This window comes from Bos indicus, chromosome 5 (genome assembly GCF_029378745.1).
Source record: "Bos indicus isolate NIAB-ARS_2022 breed Sahiwal x Tharparkar chromosome 5, NIAB-ARS_B.indTharparkar_mat_pri_1.0, whole genome shotgun sequence".
Classification (NCBI taxonomy): Eukaryota; Metazoa; Chordata; class Mammalia; order Artiodactyla; family Bovidae; genus Bos; species Bos indicus.
In genome coordinates, this window is record NC_091764.1 from 16049302 (window position 1) to 16071040 (window position 21739).

Below are 21739 nucleotides of genomic sequence, written 5' to 3' on the forward strand. Positions count from 1 at the left end.
GTTCCCAAGTAAGATAATAAGTGTGAGAGCATTTGGAAAAAAAAGTGTTATGCAAATGGCATTAATGTTAAAAATATAAAATGTTCATTTCTAGCAGACCTCATGCATTCTGCGGTTATCAGAATAACATTCAAAAATTATTCAAAACAGGCAGTAATATATGGTACCGTAGAAAACTCTAAGTCCCAGGCTTCAACTTCAAACTTAAAACTTATTGCTTTTGTGGTCTTAAAAGTTGACCCTTAACATCCTTTCTACACACTATCTTTTTAACTTTGTGTTTATATAGTGGTATTCTGCTGATGTTCTTGTCTTTTTCCTTTAGGAAATGTTCCACAGTAACGATGTTATTAAACTGGATGTGTTCCAAAACAGTTGTCAGAGACCGTGGCAAACTTTGATTCAATCTCAGTGGAATGACTGCAAGGTAATTGTCCCAAAATCATCACTTTCTGTATGTCTCAATAAAACCGGCCTTTAAAACATGAAAACTGCTTTCTTGGAAGCCTGTGAGGGAAGGAACATGACTACATTTGCTATAAAATGCCAAATTACACAGAAATTTCAGAGAGCAGGTAAAAGTCTAAAGAAGTTAATATAAGAAGGCTTATATCCCTTTTCTTTCCTTTTCCTCTTCCCTCTCTCCTTCTTTTCCTTCCTTCCACACTTGAGCATGTTTCATAGAAGTATTTTTTAATGGACATTAATATTATTACCTATTTGTATTTATTTCAGACCTTTCTCAAATGAAGTTCAAGAATTTCCATAAAAATAATTTTATTAATAGTTAGAACACCCTTATGTAGAAAGCAGTGGGGAAAATGTTACTTAATCTCTTACAAAGTGAAAAAAATAAAGTATAAATGCTTCAGGTGAGGTGCAGTTAAAACAGTGGGAGATCCAGATGTACAACACGGTCCTGTACTTCTTTCCCCCTTATTTTGTTTTAATAACAGGATCTCAGTTCTCCTCCCTTTCTTCATTGATTAAAAGATTTTCTCCTTGTCTCTCCAAGTAGAACATGTGTTACTGGAGGTCAAACGATTCAAAAGAAGCTCTTTCACTATATTTCTAGGGCCTAGACTCATGTGCATAGCAGTTAACGTATATTAAACTGAATTAAATTAAGCTATCACTTTCAATTTTAAAGGTACATGTATTTTTTTAATTCCAACATTACAAAAGGGTTATATGGTAAAAACTAGGTCTTTCTCCTCTCCAGATACACCTTCCCTGACCCAGAGGCAAAAACCAACAACATTTCCTTGTCATGTGTATGTTTCCAGATACTTTCATGCATATTAAAGAGTGTGTGTGTCTTAGCCTTTATATTCATTTTGAACACGTGAGAGAGCAAATAAATACAACATACTAGATATTTTTAACTTAGAAATATATATTGGATAATTCATTTGTGAACTTTACATTTGGAAATAACTTTAAATTTGTATTTTAAAAAAGTAGCAAGAGGGACTACCCTGGCAGTCCAGTGGTTAAGACTTTGTGCTCGCAATGCAGGGGGATTCAATCCCTGGTCAGGGAATTAAGATCCCACATGTCATGCAGTACAATGAAAAAAAATTTTTAAAGGGTAGCCATAAAATTAAAAGACGCTGACTCCTTGGAAGAAAAGCTATGACAAACTTAAACAGTGTATTAAAAACCAAAGACATCACTTTGCCAAGAAACGTCCATATAGTTAAAGCTCTCATTTTTCCAGTGTTCATGTATGGATGTGAGAGGTGGACTATAATGAAGGCTGAGTGCCAAAGAATTGATGCTTTTGAATTGTGGTGTTGGAAAAGACTCCTGAGTCACTTGGACTGCAAGATCAAACCAATCAATCCTACTGGAAATCAACCCCAAATATTCATTGGAAGGACTGATGCTAAAGCTGAAGCTTCAATCCTTTGGCCACCTGATGTGAAGAACCAACTCACTGAGAAAGACTGATGCTAGGAAAGGTTAAGGGCAGGAGGAGAAGGTGGTGACAGAGGATAAGATGGTTGGATGGCATCACCGACTCAGTGGACATGAATTTGAGCAAACTCTGGGGGATACTGAAGGACAGGGAAGGTGGGAGTGCTGCAGTCCAGCACTCCATGAGTCATGTTCAACTCATGTGCAAAGAGTTGAACATGACTTAATGACTGAACAACAACAACAATGCAGGAATAAAAATAATATAAAGAACATCAAAATACTCTTAGTTCAGTTCAGTCGCTCAGTCATGTCCAACTCTTTGCAATCCCATGAATTGCAGCATGCCAGGCCTCCCTGTCCATCACCAACTCCCGGAGTTCACTAAAACTCATGTCCATTGAGTCAGTGATGCCATCCAGCCATCTCATCCTCTGTCGTCCCCTTCTCCTCCTGCCCCCAATCCTTCCAAGCATCAGGGTCTTTTCCAATGAGTCAACTCTTTGCATGAGGTGGCCAAAGTAATGCAGTTTCAGCTTTAGCATCACTCTTTCCAAAGAACACCCAGGACGGATCTCCTTTAGAATGGACTGGTTGGATCTCCTTGTAGTCCAAGGGACTCTCAAGAGTCTTCTCCAACACCACAGTTCAAAAGCATCAATTCCTCGGTGCTCAGCTCTCTTCACAGTCCAACTCTCACATCCATACGTGACCACTGGAAAAACCATAGCCTTGACTAGACGGACCTTTGTTGGCAAAGTAATGTCTCTGCTTTTGAATATGCTATCTAGATTGGTCATAACTTTCCTTCCAAGGAGTAAGGGTCTTTTAATTTCATGGCTGCAATCACCATCTGTAGTAATTTTGGAGCCCCCAAAAATAAAGTCTGACACTGTTTCCACTGTTTCCCCATCTATTTCCCATGAAGTGATGGGACCAGATGCCATGATCTTCGTTTTCTGAATGTTGAGCTTTAAGCCAACTTTTCCACTCTCCTCTTAACCTGGATTCAAATATTACTAACATTTTACCCTGATTATTATTTGATTAATCTCTCCTTCTGTTTATCCCTCTCTTTCTTTCTCTCTCTCATCATTTGGACATTCCAAATACCATGGCCTTTTACTCTTAAATATGTTGATCTTTAATTCCTAATAATAATGATATTCTCTTACATAACCACACTAAAATTCTCCAGTTAAGAAAATTTAATACTAATGTGGTTTCCCAAGTGGCACTAGTGGTAAAGAAACTGCCAGCCAGTGCTAGAGATGTAAGGGACAAGGGTTCAGTCCTTGGGTTGTCAAGATCCCCTGGAGGAGGGCATGGCAACCCATTCCAGTATTCTTTCTTGGAGGATTCCATGGACATAGGAGCCTGGTGGGCTGCAGTCCATGGTGTTACAAAGAGTCAGACACAACTGAAGTGACTTAGCACACAGCACAATACTGATATAATACTTTAAATAATAAGTGTCCACATTACAAAAGTATTTGGACCAAAAAATATTCATTAGCCTAGGATGGGGGACTGCATTTAACTATTGTATCTCTTCAGCCTGCCTTACTCTGAATCATGTCAGTACCTTTCTGATTGTCATGACATTGGTAGTTTTGAGAAATAAAAACCTCAATGTCTCTTAGTTATTTGAATGTTTCTCATTTTGGATTTGTCTGATGTTTCTTGATTAGCTTTAGATTGATGATCCCAGGCAAAAATAATACATAGGTAAATTCGTTCATTTCTGGGAATCAAATCTGGGGATGCCTAATAGCCACCTGTCTTTCACTGGTGATGTTAATTTTGAAAATTAAAACAACAGTCAAGGTGTTGCCTGATTTTCCACTGTAATCATTCTTTTTGTTCTTCCTTTCAACTGAGAAACAGTCTCTATGAGCCATTTTACAGCTATTCAGATATTCTGCTTCACATCAAACCCCCCCACCCCAGATATAGCACCTAACTGTGGTTTATTCAATCCAATTGTTACTATTTTGGAAGCAAAATGACAATTTTGCACCTTCCACTCTTTCCATTTCCTAGTTGGTCCTCCGAATATAATATAAATAAAGGCTATACCTCTTCCCCTATTTATTTATTATCTATTTATTATTGATATGGACTCATAAATTCTTACTTCATTAAATAGCTTATAATTATTACTGTGCTTAGTTACATTGGTCCTCATAGTAACCAGACTGAGTCAAGATTTGACTCGTGAAAGTCTAGGAAGACCATCCCTTACCTCCTCTAGGCCAGAACTATCCTTCCCAAGAGGAAGAGGCAGTGAAAAGCAGCCATGAATCTTCAGTGGCAGTTGAGCCAGGGCTGGTCTCAGATCCTAGACTAGCTTGACTGCTGTATGTGAGGAAGCGCTCAACGAAGTGTCACCCAAATGCCAAGTGAACCTTCCCCAGTCTTCACGGCAGGTGTCTCCCCACATGGCCACCCAGCCTGTTCTGATGTGCTGACAGACCTTTCACTTCAGTCTGACTAACCGTACTAATCAGTCTGGTCCTACTGAACATGCGTGGGCCATCCGGCCCTCACATCACCTGAGACTGAGGGACAGGAAGAAATTGAAACCGTTCATGTTACTGATGTTGGCCTCCCAGTGTCTCAGAAGTTATTTTGACTTCAAAGCCCACCCTCTTCTCTTTACTAGCCCACCAAATCACCCAGGTATCTCCCTTTGACTGAGTGTTTTACAGCTTCCTAAGATCCTAGGAGGGAGAAGGCAATGGCACCCACTCCAGTACTCCTGCCTGGAAAATTCCATGGATGGAGGAGCCTGGAAGGCTGCAGTCCATGGGGTCACTGAGGGTTGGACTGACTGAGCGACTTCACTATCACTTTTCACTTTCATGCATTGGAGAAGGAAATAGCAACCCACTCCAGTGTTCTTGCCTGGAGAATCCCAGGGACGGGGGAGCCTGGTAGTCTGACGTCTATGGGGTCGCACAGAGTCAGACACGACTGAAGTGCCTTGGCGGCGGCAGCAGCAAGACCCTAGCAAGAGCATTTAAAGATCACTGAGTGAAATTTACGTTTTCTCCAGGGCTTCAAGCTTCAGTTAGGCCTGTTCCTCTTTACGCTGTGAACTGTCCCAGGCGATCAGGACAATGCAACCATTTGGCTGAACTTTAGAGAACATGTGGCAAAGCCCCTCTCATTACAGGAGTCTGCGAGATAAATGCAAAAAACACAGTACTCCCAAAGCTGTCTTTGCCAACCACTGATGCTGCTGCAGGTTCAACTTCTCTTTCATCTCAAACTGCATTATTTCTCTATTTTAAATGGTTGAGTGAAGCCCTGATTGTCTTCTTAGATTCTCAAAAGTTGCTATCATTTCCACTATTTCTCTTCCTGTGTGTTCCACATGTAGTGACTTCTTTTTCAATCCTGTAGTTTCTGTATATCAGGACACTTGACTTTAGGACTTGAAATTTCAAGGGCCTTTACTGATTTGGTTTTATTGTCAGGGAAAATAGAATAAAGTATTAGGATATTTCAAGGCATATAGAAAGAATAAATGATGAAGAAAAGTGGAAGGGGACTGCTGAAAGTTGAGCTGTGCCAACAAATCCCAGTTGTGTGCAACTGCTTGGTGGTTCAAATAGTAAAGAATCCGCCTGAAATGTGGGAGACCTGGGTTCGATCCCTGGGTTAGGAAGATCCCCTGGAGAAGGGAATGGCAACCCACTCCAGTATTCTTGCCTGGAGAATTCCATGGACAGAGGAGCCTGGTGGGCTACAGTTCATGGGGTTGCAAAAAGTTGGACATGACAGAGAGACTAACACATACCTCAGCAATGGCTTATGAAAGGCAGTCACCCCCGCTCAACACACACACACATACACATACCCTTCCCAGCTTCTTAAGGGTTTTGCTGGCCCCTCAGAGCTTTCAGCAAAGCAGGAGGAGGAAAACTGACTCTAGCTGCGAAAGGAGCCCAGGAACTGGAATTACTCAGGTATTTTGCTTTGAAGTGAGAGTCGCTCAGTTGTGTCTGACTCTTTGTGACCCAATGGACAATACAGTCCATGGAATTCTCCAGGCCAGAATACTGGAGTGGGTAGCCTATCCCTTCTCCAGCAGATCTTCCCAACCCAGGAATCAAACTGGGGTCCCCTGCATCGCAGGTGGATTCTCTACCAACTGAGCTATGAGGGAAGCCCCAATTTTTAATAAGCAGAGAAACAATAGTGGTGGCCCCAAGTAAGGACATTGGCCATGTGACGCTCAACTGTCCTCTTCATAATGGGTTGAAAATATGAATCCCTAATGTAAAATGTCAGAGACATTACTTTGCCAACAAAGGTTCGTTTAGTCAAGGCTATGGTTTTTCTTGTGGTCATGTATGGATGTGAGAGTTGGACTGTGAAGAAGGCTGAGCACTGAAGAATTGATGCTTTTGAACTGTGGTGTTGGAGAAGACTCTTGAGAGTCCCTTGGACTGCAAGGAGATCCAACTAGTCCATTCTGAAGGAGATCAGCCCTGGGATTTCTTTGGAAGGAATGATGCTAAAGCTGAAACTCGAGTACTTTGGCCACCTCATGCAAAGAGTTGACTCATTGGAAAAGACTCTGATGCTGGGAGGGATTGGGGGCAGGAGGAGAAGGGGACGACAGAGGATGAGATGGCTGGATGGCATCACTGACTCGATGGACCTGAGTTTTAATGAATTCTGGGAGTTGGTGATGGACAGGGAGGCCTGGCGTGCTGCAAATCATGAGGTCGCAAGAGTTGGACAGGACTGAGCGACTGATCTGATCTGATCTGATCTGAATGTAAAATGTCTAATGACAGTCAAACACAACAGCGATTGCCCTAGCTCCCAGACCCATGGTTAAGTACATGTTGCTACACTTTTTCCTTCTTGAGCGAATCAGGAGGAGGCAATTGGCCATTTTTCTGGCTCTTATGATCACTTTCTCTTGATTACTGGTCCACCTTCTTGCTCAAAATTAGCCCTTTCCTGTGAGCCTGGCCCTTTGTAAGTTTAGAGAGTTTTGTAGAAAGTCTTTAAGGGGTTAGATAATGGTGGCTCACAGTCACATAGAGGTCTCAGAATATTCTGTGATTGCTCCCTGTGGTGGACACATCCCAAGGTGACCCTCAACGGTGACCCTCAAAGAGTCACATCCTTGTATAATTCCCTCCACTTGAGTATGGGCATAACCTGTGACTGACTCATTGCCAATAGACTATGGCAAAAGTGATAGGGTGTTATGCCTACAGTTATATTGTTACATAAGACTCCATCTTAGCAGACTTTAGCAAAGACTCCCCTGCTGTTTTGGAAAACTTAGCAGCCTTGTCGAGACAGCCTCTTAGCAAGGGACTCAGGCAGCTGTAGGAGCTGAGAGTGGCTCCCAGCTGACAGCCAGCAAGAAAATAAATAAGGACCTCAATTCTACAGCCACGAGGAACTAAATTCTGCCAGCAACCACCTGGGCCTGAAACAGAAACCAAACTCCAGAAAAGCACATGGCTACACCTTTATTGCAGCCTCTTAAGACTGAGCAAAGGATTTGTTTAAGCTGTGCCTGTATCACTGACCCACTGAACCTGTGCGATAATATCTATTGTTTTAGGCATCTATATGCGTGAGTGCAAGTGTGCTAAGTTGCTTCAGTCGTGTCTGACTCTTCCTTAAACTATGGACTCTAACGCACCAGACTCCTCTGTCCACGGGATTTTCCAGGCAAGAATACTGGAGTGGGTTGCCATGCAAATCCCTTCCATGGGATTTTTCTGACTAAGGGATCAAACCCACCTAACATCTCCAGCATTGGAAGGCAGGTTCTTTACCACTAGCGCCACCTAGGAAGCCTGTTAGCATCTAGGGTTGGGGGTAATTTGTCACAGAGCATTAAAAGATGACTACATTCCTGCAGAGCAGTGAGAACATAACCCAAGGAGAAGAAAAGAGGACCATAGCCTAGCTTAGTCCCTGTGACTTCTATTTGCAGCTCTTCAGGGCTCTGCATGCATTCTTCAAGTTCCCAAACTGATTCCAGTAGGTAGCACTGCTGGTAGAGTTTAAACATTTTTTTTTCACAGTCAAATAAGTTAATACAAATAAAATAAATGTAAGAGGAGAGCTTCTGAATACTCAGAAGAGCAGTGGGTTGCACAGGGTGTGCCCACATGCCCACAAATAGAAGCATCCATAGAGCGCTTCCCAGAATGCTTTGCTCTGATTGAAGTTGGGCTGTTCTTCATTGACCGGTTCTCAGGCATGTTTACACCAACTAGAAAGAGGAAGATGGTGACTGACACAGCAGCTTTTGGGCTGTGCACAATACCTAAAGGTTTCATCTTGAGAGGGCCAAGGATTAACAGGAGTGAGTCCCACTGCAACCTTCTGAGGGACCTCAGATCTTCTAGTTCTATTCTCCAGTTACCAGCCCCTAAATTAAAGTATAATCGAAAACTCCTTTCAGATTATGGCTCTCCTAAGGGATCTAAGTCTGGGGTCTTTCATCATCTATTCATTTAATCACCATTTAATGATCTACTCTATGTCAGCACTGCTGAAACAGCAGTGGATAAAACACGCTGTAGTGTGCTTAGTCACTCAGTTGCGTCCGACTCTTTGCACTCTCAGGCTCTTCTGTCCATGGGGATTCTCCAGGCAAAAATACTGGAGTGGGTTGTCATGCCCTCTTCCAGGGGATCTTCCTGACCCAAGGATGGAACCCAGGTCTCCCACAGTGCATAAGGACTCCTTACTGTCTGAGCCACCAAGGAAGCCCAAGAAATACTGGAGTGGGTAGCCTATCCTTTCTCCAGGAGATCTACCCAACTGAGGAATTGAACTGGGGTCTCCTGCACTGCAGGTGGATTCTTTACCAGCTGAGCTACCACGAAAAGTGAAAGTCTCTCATTTGTGTCTGACTCTTTGTGACCCAATGGACTATACAGTCCGTGGAATTCTCCAGGCCAGAATTCTGGAGTGGGTAGCCGTTCTCTTCTCCAGTGGGTCTTCCCAACCCAGAGACTGAACCCAGGTCTCCTGCATTGCAGGTAGATTCTTTATCAGCTGAGCCACAAGGGAAGTCCCAGATAAAACATATGAAATCCCCAAACATATGGAGTTTTGAGTCTAATGGGAGATATGGGAGATACAGAGAAGGAAATGGCAATGAAAATACATGCTAGGGAAAGTACAGGTGCTGTCTGAGCACAAAAGAGAGATGCCTCCCCATTGCAAAAGAGACTTAAGGAATCTCTCTACTCTGCCAGTAATGACATCTGAACTGAGACATGAAGGATGAAGAGGAATTGACAACAGAGTGCTCCAAGTAGATGGAATATGTACCTAAACCAGAGGTGTGTTTGAGGAGTAATGGAACTGATGGGTAGAGTTTGCAGGTTAGTCATAAAAATAAAGTACAGTAGTTATCCAGCAAGAACTGAATACCATTATTGTGCTAAATGAATGTTATATAATATTTCATATGATCCCCAGTGTCCCTCAGATGAGACGACTGAGAAGAAGAGAGGTGACATGCTTTGCCCATGACTGTACCATTGGTAAATGGTGAAGCCAGAAATTAGTGCATACCTGACTGGCTTCACAGCCCACACAGTTTTAACCCTTGGCTTTCATGCCCTAGTTAGTAGCTCAAATGAATAGACCAAATAATGGGGCTTCAAGTCAAGCCTCTATTCTTCACTGACGGAGCCACCTAGCCAAACTATAGGTTCAAATCCACCCCAGATTCTAGAATTTCTCTGACCTCAGCACCTCCACCCAGTCCTTGAGTTTTTGCTTATAAGTGGGGACAAGTCAGCCCTTTCCCAGTTCTCAGGTCCCTTGTTAGCAAGCCAGGTTTCCACCATGAGGCTGCTTCCCTAGACTTTTTGAAAATAAGAATCTTGTCTCTGAAGTCAGTCATCTTGCCTAGATTCCCACTTCTCTGACCTCAGACACCATGTTTTGCCTTTTTTTTTTTTTTTTGGACTTGTCCTATTTTTGATTTCACAAGAATCCTCAGATTGCTTCTAGATTTTCTGGAGTCTAGTCTAACTACAGAACAACACCGAGAGAACATCTATTTACACTGAGGTGGCCATGGTTTTCCCTAGGCATAGTACTGTGGACTTCTCCAATTTCAAAACCCTTTTTTGACCTCGCTGTTCTCTGAATCTGGGGCAGCACATCCTCCTCTCCTGTAGGTTGCTAGAGTTAGTAGTCAAATTCTATTGCTTTCTTTTCGAGACTATTTTGGAAAGAGGAAAAATCTCATTTCTCTCCTAACTAGAATATTTAAAGATACCCTGACCTTTCCCCAAATCACAAGAACAAGTAAATTAAGCAAAATGGTTTTTTTCTAGGCAAATCACAAATCTCTTTTTAAGATTTCTATAATCATTGCAGAGATACCAGAGTAAATAGTTCAATGTGTGGCCAACTTTGAAAATAAAATTTTCTAATGCTAAATGTGTATTTTTGCATATATCAAAATATAAAATTTTCTATGTATTTACATTTATTTTACATTCATCTTATTCTCTAATCATACAGATTTTTGAACTAATATCCACCACATATCTTTCTCTCTTTTGTGTTTCAGCTAATTTCTCCAACCTCTTATGGTATGGGAGCTCTTCTATATAGCAGGTTGTAGATATTTCTTGGTGCAGCTTGATTTTTTTTTTTTTGGAATATTTTTTGCCCTACTGGAGGGTTCAAGTCTTACTGTCAGGAGGTTTATTCATGCATTTACTTACAAAGCAAGAGCTACTTATTGTCTATAAAGATGCTTACAGAAAGCTTCAATTAAAAGAATTTTTTATGAGAATAAATTAACTTCTGAGTAAATAATCACCACAATTTTCTACATTTTGGATATGCTGTTGTCCTTTTTTTTAAAACCATGATGATGTCTTAAATATAATAACAAAGGTGTACAACATGTAGTTATTTTTTATGAATATGTTTGGTACAAGTTATGAAGACCAGTTTAAAAGGGTAAATGTTACTTAATATTTCACACATCTACCCATGGAATAAATTTTTTCCATTTAGGAAGAAGTCATTATTTGACAGTTCTGTCTAGCAGGTCTTCATTCCTTTTCACTTCTAAATTGCTTGAACATTAAAAAAAATAAAATAAAATAAATTGCTTGAACATGACTTCAATTCCTAACAATCAATTTCTTTGCTACCTACCATCTCAAACTACTTTCTTTAAGGCCACCAGTGACCTTCTCTTCAATTTAAAGTACAATTTCCTTTTATCCTGTATTTTGAGCCTTTCTGCTGTCTTTCATATGGTTGGCCAGAACATTCTCAGTTACACTTTTTTCTAGTTTCAGTAAAACCAGTTATACCTGGTACAAGTTGTACATATGGTTACTCAATTTCTATAACCTTTGCAGGGTCTACATTTCCTCATATCTGTATCTGTATACAAATATCTGTATTCCAAAAGACTTTTGCTATATTTATATCACAATTTACAAGTAGACATTGATAGTATTTTTGTTGTTTGACATGCAGCTCAAGTGTACCACTTATAAGTCATCCACACATCAGTGATGAAGAGGCTGCAGAGATGAGCAAGTATTGGGTTAGCCAAAAAGTTTGTTCAAGTTTTTTGTAATATGTAACAGGGTAAACAAAATGAGTTTTGGCCAATCCAGTATTTTAATACTCTCAGAAAGTCCATTCAACTTTCCTGTTTATTATTAAGATCCACTAGTATCTCGGCACCTTTGTTTTTATCTCGGAAAAAGTACTATTCTTTTTTTTTTCCATCTTCTAAGTGCCTATACTTTTTATTTAGTGGCTATTCTTACATTAGACATTATGCTAGATGAGGGAGATTCAGTGATGAGTCAAAACAGGATCAGCTGTCATTTTCATGAAAATTTAGTCTAGTTGGGAAGATTGGAATTAAAAATTTCTATTAATCAAAAAATCCTGCAACTCTTGCAAATATTAAATATTCTTCTTAAAAGCCTATAATGGGAAAATTTGACCTGGCCAAGGAACTCAAGAGGATTACTTTAACAGTGTATTTCTTTCACTGCAATTTGAATGATGAGTAGGAATTCAGTACGTGAGGAGGAACCTTAGTTGTCACATTCCCTATGATTAACTAGCACAATCCTGTATGCTAGTGGATCCTTTTGTTATTTATTTTTCACTTTCCCTAAAATATTTTCTTTCCTGGATCGCCACTTCTCTAATGGCTTCATTGGTGCTGCTGCTGTTTATTCACTAAGTCATGTCCAGTTCTTTTGTGACCTCATGTAGCCTGCTAGGTTCCTCTGTCCATGGGATTTCCCAGGCAAGAGTACTGGAGTGGGTTGTCATTGCCTTCACCAGGGGATCTTCCCAACCCAGGGATCTAACCTGCATCTTCTGCTTTGGCAGGCGGATTCCTTACAGCCGAGACACTAGGGAAGCCCTTAACATAAATTACATGCCACCAGTCCATGGGATTGCTGGGAGTCGGACACGACTGAGCGACTTCACTTTTACTTTTCACTTTCATGCATTGGAAAAGGAAATGGCAACCCACTCCAGTGTTCTTGCCTGGAGAATCCCAGGGGCAGGGGAGCCTGGTGGGCTGTTGTCTCTGGGGTCACACAGAGTCGGACACGACTGAAGCGACTTAGCAGCAGCAGCAGCAAATCATATCAAGAAGGGAATGAAATAGTGTTTCATTTTTTTCCTTTAAAATAATTGAAAAACAAATAACTTTTATTTAATGTTAAGTAATTTAAAAATAAGTACAATGAATTGAGTCATCAGATAAGAGAAAGTCCATTCCCCCTGACCTGAGAGCTAGCCAGTTATGGAAACACTGGGTCATTTAGGATCAGACATTTTCTATCTTTAGCTGATGTTTGATCAGTATCATCAAGAGTAACTCAAGGAATCTTTCCAAAACTCTGATACACTTTTCAATGTTGTTTTGCGTGACCCTCTTCACTATTTTTATGTAATTAGTCACCCTACTTGATATCATTCATACTTTAAAATAAATTAATAGAATGGGGAATCTAATAACGCAATTTAAAATTTAATGAAGTAGATTCTTTTGCCCTTTCTTCTTCTCTGATGGGTCAGACTGTTTTAAATAATCCCAAGGTAATTTTGCTTCCAGTTTCTTTTAGAAAGCATTCCAGCATAAAGCATTTAGTCACTCCATCGTGCCCAGCTCTTTACCCACCAGGTCCCTCTCTCCATGGATTTCTCCAGGCAAGAATACTGTAGTAGGTTGCCATTCCCTTCTCCAGGAATGTTTATTCAAAACCACAGTGATCTATCTCATCATAGACTTTCCACAGTATTTAAGTTTTTAAAAAAACTCAATTTAACCTTCAGGCCAAGACTTGTACTTACGCAGTTATGACCAGGTTGTCCCTACTGGTTTTTTACAACCAGCATTTGTTCTGATAACTAGTTGCTAATTAGCTTCTCCTGGTCCCTGCCTCCAGTCATTCCAAACACTGGTCCTTATCTGAATACACTGTGCTTTCTCCTCCCACAGGAGGGGATGCCATCCTTACTGGAGGCCCCTCTGCATGAAATAGCCTTTGATGATCTCCACCTGGAAAATGCTTTACTCATTTTTTAAAAGTCACCTAAAATAATAGCTTCTTTTGGAAAAGTTTTGATTTTTTTCCAGGTATTAATAGAATAAGTCACTTCTTGTCTATTTTCTCTCAGCACTCTGTACTTATCTCTACTATAACACTATCACAATATATTGTAATTATTTATATTCAATTACATGTTGATCTCTAGACCATGCGCCCTTTCAGAGCACTGGTAGTGGTTTGTTCATTGTTGGCAAGTAATAGGTGTTCAATAGTTGTGTGTCTATGCTTCAAAGAATTTATGGAATAACCCAGAGCATTTAGAAGTAAAGGAACAAAAATACCTTAGTAAAATGACTGGGTTTTTAAAAAATGTTTTACCAATATATTAACACCTTGATTCTACAAAATTGTGAACTGAAGAGAAATTAATAATTTTTATCTTTTTCTGTCTGTATCTCTCTTAATGTAAGTTTAGGCACATTCCATTAAAATAAAGCAAAACATCTACACACACACATAACACACAGAGAGACTTTACAAATCAAAACACACTTATTTTGCCTTTCAGGGTGTTAGGGATTCAGAACGGCATGAGCTAGAAAAGGACTTTAGCCTCATTCTATCACCACTCCATCACCCAAGTGAGAGCATGAGCTGTTGTAAAGAAGGAGAGTGCTGACCTCCACAAATATCAGAATAAATAAACGTTTTATAATTACAAGTTTCAAACTCTAACCAACTCACAACAAATAATAAAATTAAAAAGTTAAAGGCAAATAAAGCAAAATGTAAATCTATAGGATTTTCCATTTATGTTAAATACACATAGGAACGTTTATACATATATATGTGTGTGTGTATGTACACACAGGCAACATCCCATATCATGCAATTTTAAAGTTAGAGAAACCTCCTGCTGCTGCTAAGTAACTTCAGTCGTGTCTGACTCTGTGCGACCCCGTAGACGACAGCCCATCAGGCTCCCTCGTCCCTGGGATTCTCCAGGCAAGGAAAAATCTCCTAAATGTTATTTAATACATTTTTATTTAATTCATTTTTATTAAAAATGTGAAATCTAAGACATATCAAAAATCTCATGTATAATAAGTGATAAGGCTATGTGCTTGGTTGCTCCGTCATGTCCGACTTTTTGCAACCCCATGGACTGTAGCCCACCAAGCTCCTCTGTCCATGGGGATTCTCCAGGCAAGAACACTGGAGTGGGTTGCCATGCCCTCCTCCAGGAGATCCTCCCAATCCGGGGGTCCAACCCAGATCTCCCACATTGCAGGTGGATAAGGTTATCCATTTAGCACTAAAGTCCTCTGAGATCAGTATCAAGTTTTAAACAGTCATTAGAAGGAATAGTTCCCAAAGTTTTTCCATTTGTGCTATACCAGAGATTTTTGTTTGTAAAATTGGTTTTTAATGAAACTCCTAATTTAACTAAAACATGACTGCACACACACACACACACATAAACACACACACAATACTAAACAAGTCAGTAATGATAAAAATCCTAAAAGGAGGTGACACTGATTAGAAACATACCATATGCCAGACACTGTTCCCAGTGCTCATAAGATTTGCTCACAAAATTTTCTCACCAACCCTGTGAGGGTGGATAATTCTTTTTCCCTCAGTTTTTATAGGTAGAAACCGAGGCCTGAAAGAGGGGAAGCAAGACACTGTATTAATACTCAGGTAGTCTGGTCCCAGAAACCATACTTTTACCACAGTGCTTGCAAAACTAATACAGAAACAAACAAAAATTATCTTTAAGAACATCTGCTATTATCTGCTAAGCCGAACTATTTGCTCATCCATTCATAGTCTCTCATGCACTTAAAATTGAGAACAGTTGCTGGAACTGAACTTTCCATCATGCCTCTTGATCAATTACAGCAGATTTTATCATGTTTTACTTCACATTATAAATTTCACACAGTTCTGAGTTGGCAGTACTAATATGTATACTCCATTTTAGGAAAAATACTTTTTCACACTGATTCAAATACTACAGTACACCTCTGAGTTACAGTGTGCCATGGCATAAGGGCAGAGGGGCACTTCTGAATGAAGACTGTGACCAAACTCCTTATACTCAGTACTACAAAACAATCCTCTGCTTTTAGTAGACCCTTCTTACACTTAAAACACCCACTTGGATGTCAGTTTACATTTTATTTATCATAAATGTCATCAAAACTAATTCTGGAATATTATTAGATAAAATTAGCTAAATTCAAGGCCCACTGTCTTGGCAAAACACGTATGGCTTAATATCTCTTGAATTTAGCTAATGCATACTATTATTACATTCTAATTTTACTCCCTCATTCTGCCCATTTCAAATGCACATTAGCAAAAGGACTAAGTTCAGTTCAGTGATATAATTTTATTATTATCCAATATTAACAAACACAAAAAAATTGTACTAAATCAAGTTCATGCAGGCAACTTGGAGTTATTTTACAATTTATGTGTATGTCACTAGATAGACTCTTCACTGGCTAATTAAATGATACCATCTAAAAGTGGTTTATCTTCAATTGGTAGGTTCTGTGTGCAGATTGATTTTCTTTGAGGAGGCTAGATTTCAGGCTTCTCTCTCCCTCTTTTTTTTTTTTTCTTTTAAATCACTGGGCATCTGTAAATAAATTCAATGGGTAGTAAATCTTACTTTTAGTTCAACTGCCCTAGGAACTAGAATTAATATATGCCAAACTACTGAAAAATGGGTGCTAATTTTCAGATTATCTCTATTTTGCTTTATTCATCATTTGGAAGATATTGTTAACTTTTTTAATAAAAAGAAAGACAAAATTTACCAATTTCTCACTCTACTTATACTATCTAAACTCTAAAGCCAAACAACTGTAAACTCAACACATTATAACCCTCAGCAACTTTATTATAGAGGATAAATACAAAGTTAGAGTGCTTGAATATGCTCTGCAGTACAAGATAATTTTGTTTTAAAATGCTCTTTGGGGAATCTATTGTAATTTAAGCATTTTATTTTTGTAAAGTTGCATTGATCACATTCAGAATAAAATATAAGTTATAAAATGACTGACAGACATTTTCAAAATATCTAGAGTTTTGCAAATCTAGTTTAGGTTAGAACATACCTGCAAACTTAAAGATACATAGATACATAAGAAGTGCAAATAAGCCCATCCTTTAATTCATGTTTTCTGTTTCCTAGCAAGTTCTCTGTGTTTTTTTTTTTTTTCAGCCACACCTTGAAATACACTCTATATTTTTAGTAATTTAAAACAGTAGAGCTTGCCAGACAGAAAAACATAAACATGAACAAGAGCAACGGTCTTTTATATTGTTCAATTCTAAATAAATCCCAAGCACCTAAAGAGTACATATCATAGGGTAGACAATAAAATAAAACTAGTAGTAGACTAGTTAGATAGCCAGATACATGGTGGGAGGGAGGGAAAGAGGAAGGGAGAGAGAGAGGAAAAAGATACTGATTGATTGGGGGCATTAAAATTTGAAAATCTATTTCTGCGTCTTCTTCATATATTGATGTACTGACTAGGTGATCCTGGCAATAAGTTAAAACCTGTTAGTCTCTGTTTCCTTAGTACCATAGTATCAATAACATTATCATATATCAAATGTTAAGAACAAATGATAGTATATCCATATAAACAACTGTTACAATTTTAAAGTACTTGTAAGAATTATGTTTATGCATGCAATGTAGACACCTAAATATCCATACATTCACATACTAATATAAGCCTACACTAAGATGACATTGTGGTTACAAAATTATGCTTTTCACTAAAGAGTTGGCCATGCAAGTCCAGAATTTCACATTGTTAAGGCAAGTGTCAAGAATTCATCACATTTACAAATACTTCAACTGAGAAAGTAGAAAACTAAATGGTAACATGCATTCAGTAATTTAAAGACACTAATAAAGGTGCTTATATAAATCAAGTTGTAGGAGAAGATTAAGGTGTTTAAGAGGCAAAAATGTTATTACAGAATAAGTAATAATATGAGGAACACTTTTGAAAAGAAATCAATATATCACCCTCAGCCTGTTGGAAATGCAAAGAACTTCAGAAGGGAATATTAGGAATCTTTTTATCATTGTGCACTTTCTCCATCTCTTCTTAAAATTAGTAAAACCTGTCACTTAGTAACATTCACTTGCTACACAATCTACAAAAATTGGATAAGATAATATGGAGAAGGAAAATGCAAAATGATACAAGATGATAACAACTCAGATAAAAACATATGTATCAGAAAGGAGGCAACTAACATAGGGATACATGTAGCACATGCCTCTTTCACCTATGTTGCCCTGCTCTAAGAATTCTTCCTAGGGATTTGTGGCATGGAAAATCGCTAGAATCCCCTTGATGTCCTCTATTAAAAAAAAAATTAAAATCAAAAACTTTCTGTCAATGAAATCTACCATCCAGGTATCACATCAGGTATATTCATATTGTATGTAGTTGTTCAAAGGAAAACAAAGAGATAAACAATTTAAAAACTGTAATCACTACCAAAGCAGTGCATTTGTGATTAGAGACTATACCACTGAGGAAAGCATTTATACACAGCAGAAAATACAATTTTAAATGTGTAGACTGTTAATTGGCTAAGATTTTCTCCATTGCTGACAAATGATATAAATAGATTTTTGGAGAATTAAGTGTTAGGAAACAAATGCTTTACCTTACTCAAGATTGATCACCTGTGAAAAAGACAGTCAATACCTCTGAGTTACTCAACTCCACTTTGAAGTACTTAATGGCCAAAAAAAAAAAAAAAAATCATTTTGAAGCTGTGGATCAGGCTTTCAAGTTCATCCTATCAAAACTTTTGGACTCCCAGTTTTAGATTTTTGAAATTTATGGAGTAGGCCAACATAAATCTCCCTGTAAAAACATTAACCCCAGATCATGCTTTTAAGCATTTGAGGTTTGGTTGATTATAAATTGTCCTGACTGAGACAACAATCTCAGTTCTTTAGATTCCATTAATACATGTCTGACACTTTCTATAAACTCAGTTTTGTTCAGACCTGAATTGACTGAAGGAGACAAGTCGAACAACAGTAATGTCAAGCACTGACAAACAGGACTGGGCTGGTGGAAGAGAGAGAAGTGTGACATAGCTGAGAAGTCCCTGCTGTCTCCAAGCACAAACTGAGCATCTCCAAACTCCGATGTCTAATTGTCCCAATTACTGGTTTGCACAGGCAGAAATATTCTATGTTAAAGAAGAGTAAAAATAAATCTGAAAAACATGAACGTGTCACAGCTTGATGGACAAGTCATTATTCAAAAGTTTTATTACCCTAGAAGAAGTGGAGATGCTATTAAAATAAGACAACATCTTCTAGTAAATAACAGCTATTTACACTTTTCTGTGTCTTCATCTCATAAATATCATTCCACTCTAAGATAACAATAGTCTACTGCTTTCTACTGTGATAATAGACAATATTTGAGGACTTACAAGTTTTCTGAATTCATTTGGTAGCATATGAAAATTCTCAGTCAATTAAAAGCTTTTATTGTATTTGATTATTCAGGATTCCTGTCAGATTTAATAACCTATGGCCATAGTAATTCAACAGCTGTAAATATATCTGTTTTGCTACAATACCGTAAGGATCCCCAGGTGTAAATATCACTACTAATAAATAATTAAATGATTGAAAGCTTTAATTTCAGGACTTAAATATTTTTCAGATAAATAAAACACATAATTTTGTTATGCATTCAAAAGCACTTAATGAAATATACGATTTTAACATCTCTCAATTCCAGAAAAAACATACCATTCTTTAAAACTATTTGCTAGTATTATTTCCTTAGGCTAAAATTAATAAATATGGTTATAAAGTACTACAACTTCATTCCAGAAGCTAAAGCCTTTGCTTCCTTGGTAAATTCTGTTTTCCCATATAGATACAACTTTCAAAAACTGTTCCAAAGAACTATCATTTAACAATTAGAAACTTTAACTCATTTTAAATTTATAGCAACACTATCTGATGGACCAGTTTTACTTCTACTCTTTGCTACTAATAGCAAATTAAAAGGCAATGGAGCAGAGTGTATACATATGCACATATATTTAAAGATATTCATAATAATAATCTCATAAGTTACTTTCCTTTTTCAAAAGAAAAGCTGAATTACCTGCTGTTCTTTTTCTACTGCAAATTCGTTTTCCAGGTGCACGTTAGTGTGCTCTTTTAAAATTCATTTCGCTAAATCCACACTTCCTTTTAATGCTGCTAAACAGTGCTCTGATTAAAAGCTGACCAAATAGTAAGCCTTTTCCACCCCGACACCAGTTTCTCATACTGTTTCCCCTGTTACATACATCTACCCTTATTTTGAAAGAAAAGGTAAAACAGAAGAGGCTCTTACCAGAGACAGAGAAAACAATTGGTTCAGCTACATCCAACAGTGCTCCGTGCAGCCTGGCAGCATGAGTGATCCCTGGGCCTCACACAAAAGCGAGATAATTGGCTCTCAATGAAGAGATGTAAACATCCATCATAATGGCACTGGGGCTGAAGCTGAACGCTACCTCAGCGCTTCTATGTACTCCGACTGGAAGATGATGTCACAAACATCAACTGGGTGTACTCTCATTGGCTTCTGTTACCTGGAATCATATCTTAACCCTAAACTGTCAGCTGCAAATTGAAATGCTCATCTCTGACTATAATTTTTGCTCAAAAGGGGAGTGAAAGTGATGCTGAGCTACTGGAGGATAGAAAACTGAAAATACTTTCCCCCAAATATGCTAAGGCAAATTTACATCATTAATTAATTAGGATCTATGGGAACTTTATTTTCCAGATATGTTTATTAAATGATAGTATTTATAAAAGGTATTCCATTGAGTGGATATTAAAGGAGATGACTGATATATTCACAACATCTAGAATTTAAAATTTTCTAATTACTTTGCATTGATTTTACAGAACTGCCCCCAGGAGATTAAGAGGGTCAAATTGAGAAAAATTACAATGTAGACAATGCACTGTGGAGCTTTTGATCAATTTGGTCACAGTAGCCACGTGTACTGCAAAATCTAATAAAATTTTTGAAATGAAAATATATATTGATCTCTGAATGTTAAATATTACTCTCTAAATGCTAAAAATGCTACATGTTAAATAAAGTTTTGTTTAATAAAGCTTAAAGTATGAGATACAAGAAGTACAACATCATTAGCAATAAAGCTAATTTTTTTTTTTTTACAAAGACTAATTTATAAGTCACTGGAACTGTAGACAAGCCCATTTCAGTAATTGAAGGCTACTTTATAATATAGCGCAGTTCTCTTTGAGTGCAAATGGGGGATAATTATCTATCTCTTACCCTCTATTCTGACAAAAGCCCCAGACTTCTCCCTAGGCTTAAATCCAGTGGGAAAGGAGGATAATGGGCTAAGCTGGTTGCAGCAGCTTGCTGCCAGAGGGACAAAACTACAATCACCTTGAAATATATCCAAGCTTTCCCCACCAAAAGGAGCTGTCAGCTGTATAACTGTGAGATGCGAGCATTACTAGAGCTATTCAATGACCAGCTCCTTCTAAATCCAGCCAGTCATATCCCAGGGCAAGCCCTTTGACAGCTGTGCAGTGGAGCATGCAAATAGTAGACCCACCTGGAGACAGAATGAGAGAAATTCTCAGCATCCACCCCCATCTTTAGGGAAAGGAAGGTCACCAACAGTGCCCTGTGTACCATTATGTCGGTTCATGTCCTTCTGAATAATGGATTCAGGACAAAGAGTTCTTATAATTCCTCCACATTTCCAAAGACAGAAAACTATTTTTATTGTATGGCACAATGAGAATTCTAAAAGTTGAAAATATATGAAAAGACATTTTCATGGGTGACAAATTCAAATTTTCCTTCCAAGTCCTGATTTTCCTTCCAAGTCCTGATTTTCATGACTATTAGTTTATTTGATTATTTTTAGTAGCAAGTTAGTACTGGTATAGGGGTAAGAATTTTAGATTTGGGTTCAAGAGCCCCAGTCTCCAATCCTTATCTGTAAGAACTTCAGAAAATTAATAACTTTCATGTATAGAATGAGAATGACAATGCTACATACACCAAAAAATGTTGATATAGGGATTAAATGAGATAATGTATGGACTATATTAAGTAAAATAAAAGCTATTACATAAATATAAGATGCAATTAATATTACTATTGTTATGTAAAAGA

At 38.2% G+C, this 21739-nt stretch overlaps 1 protein-coding gene across 5 annotated transcripts in view; it reads right to left on the reverse strand.

Annotated features, from left to right (window-relative positions):
* The window catches only part of MGAT4C (MGAT4 family member C), an 879465-nt gene that overhangs the window by 277527 nt on the left and 580199 nt on the right, over nucleotides 1-21739 (reverse strand). For 4 of the 5 annotated variants that reach the window (XM_019960319.2, XM_019960318.2, XM_070788896.1 and 1 more), the window contains exon 1: nucleotides 19919-20405. The exons of the other annotated variant lie outside the window; for it this stretch is intronic. The gene's annotated coding sequence lies outside the window, so the exon portion shown is untranslated. Of the gene's footprint in view, nucleotides 1-19918; nucleotides 20406-21739 lie in introns of those variants that run through there. 5 annotated transcript variants of the gene reach the window in all.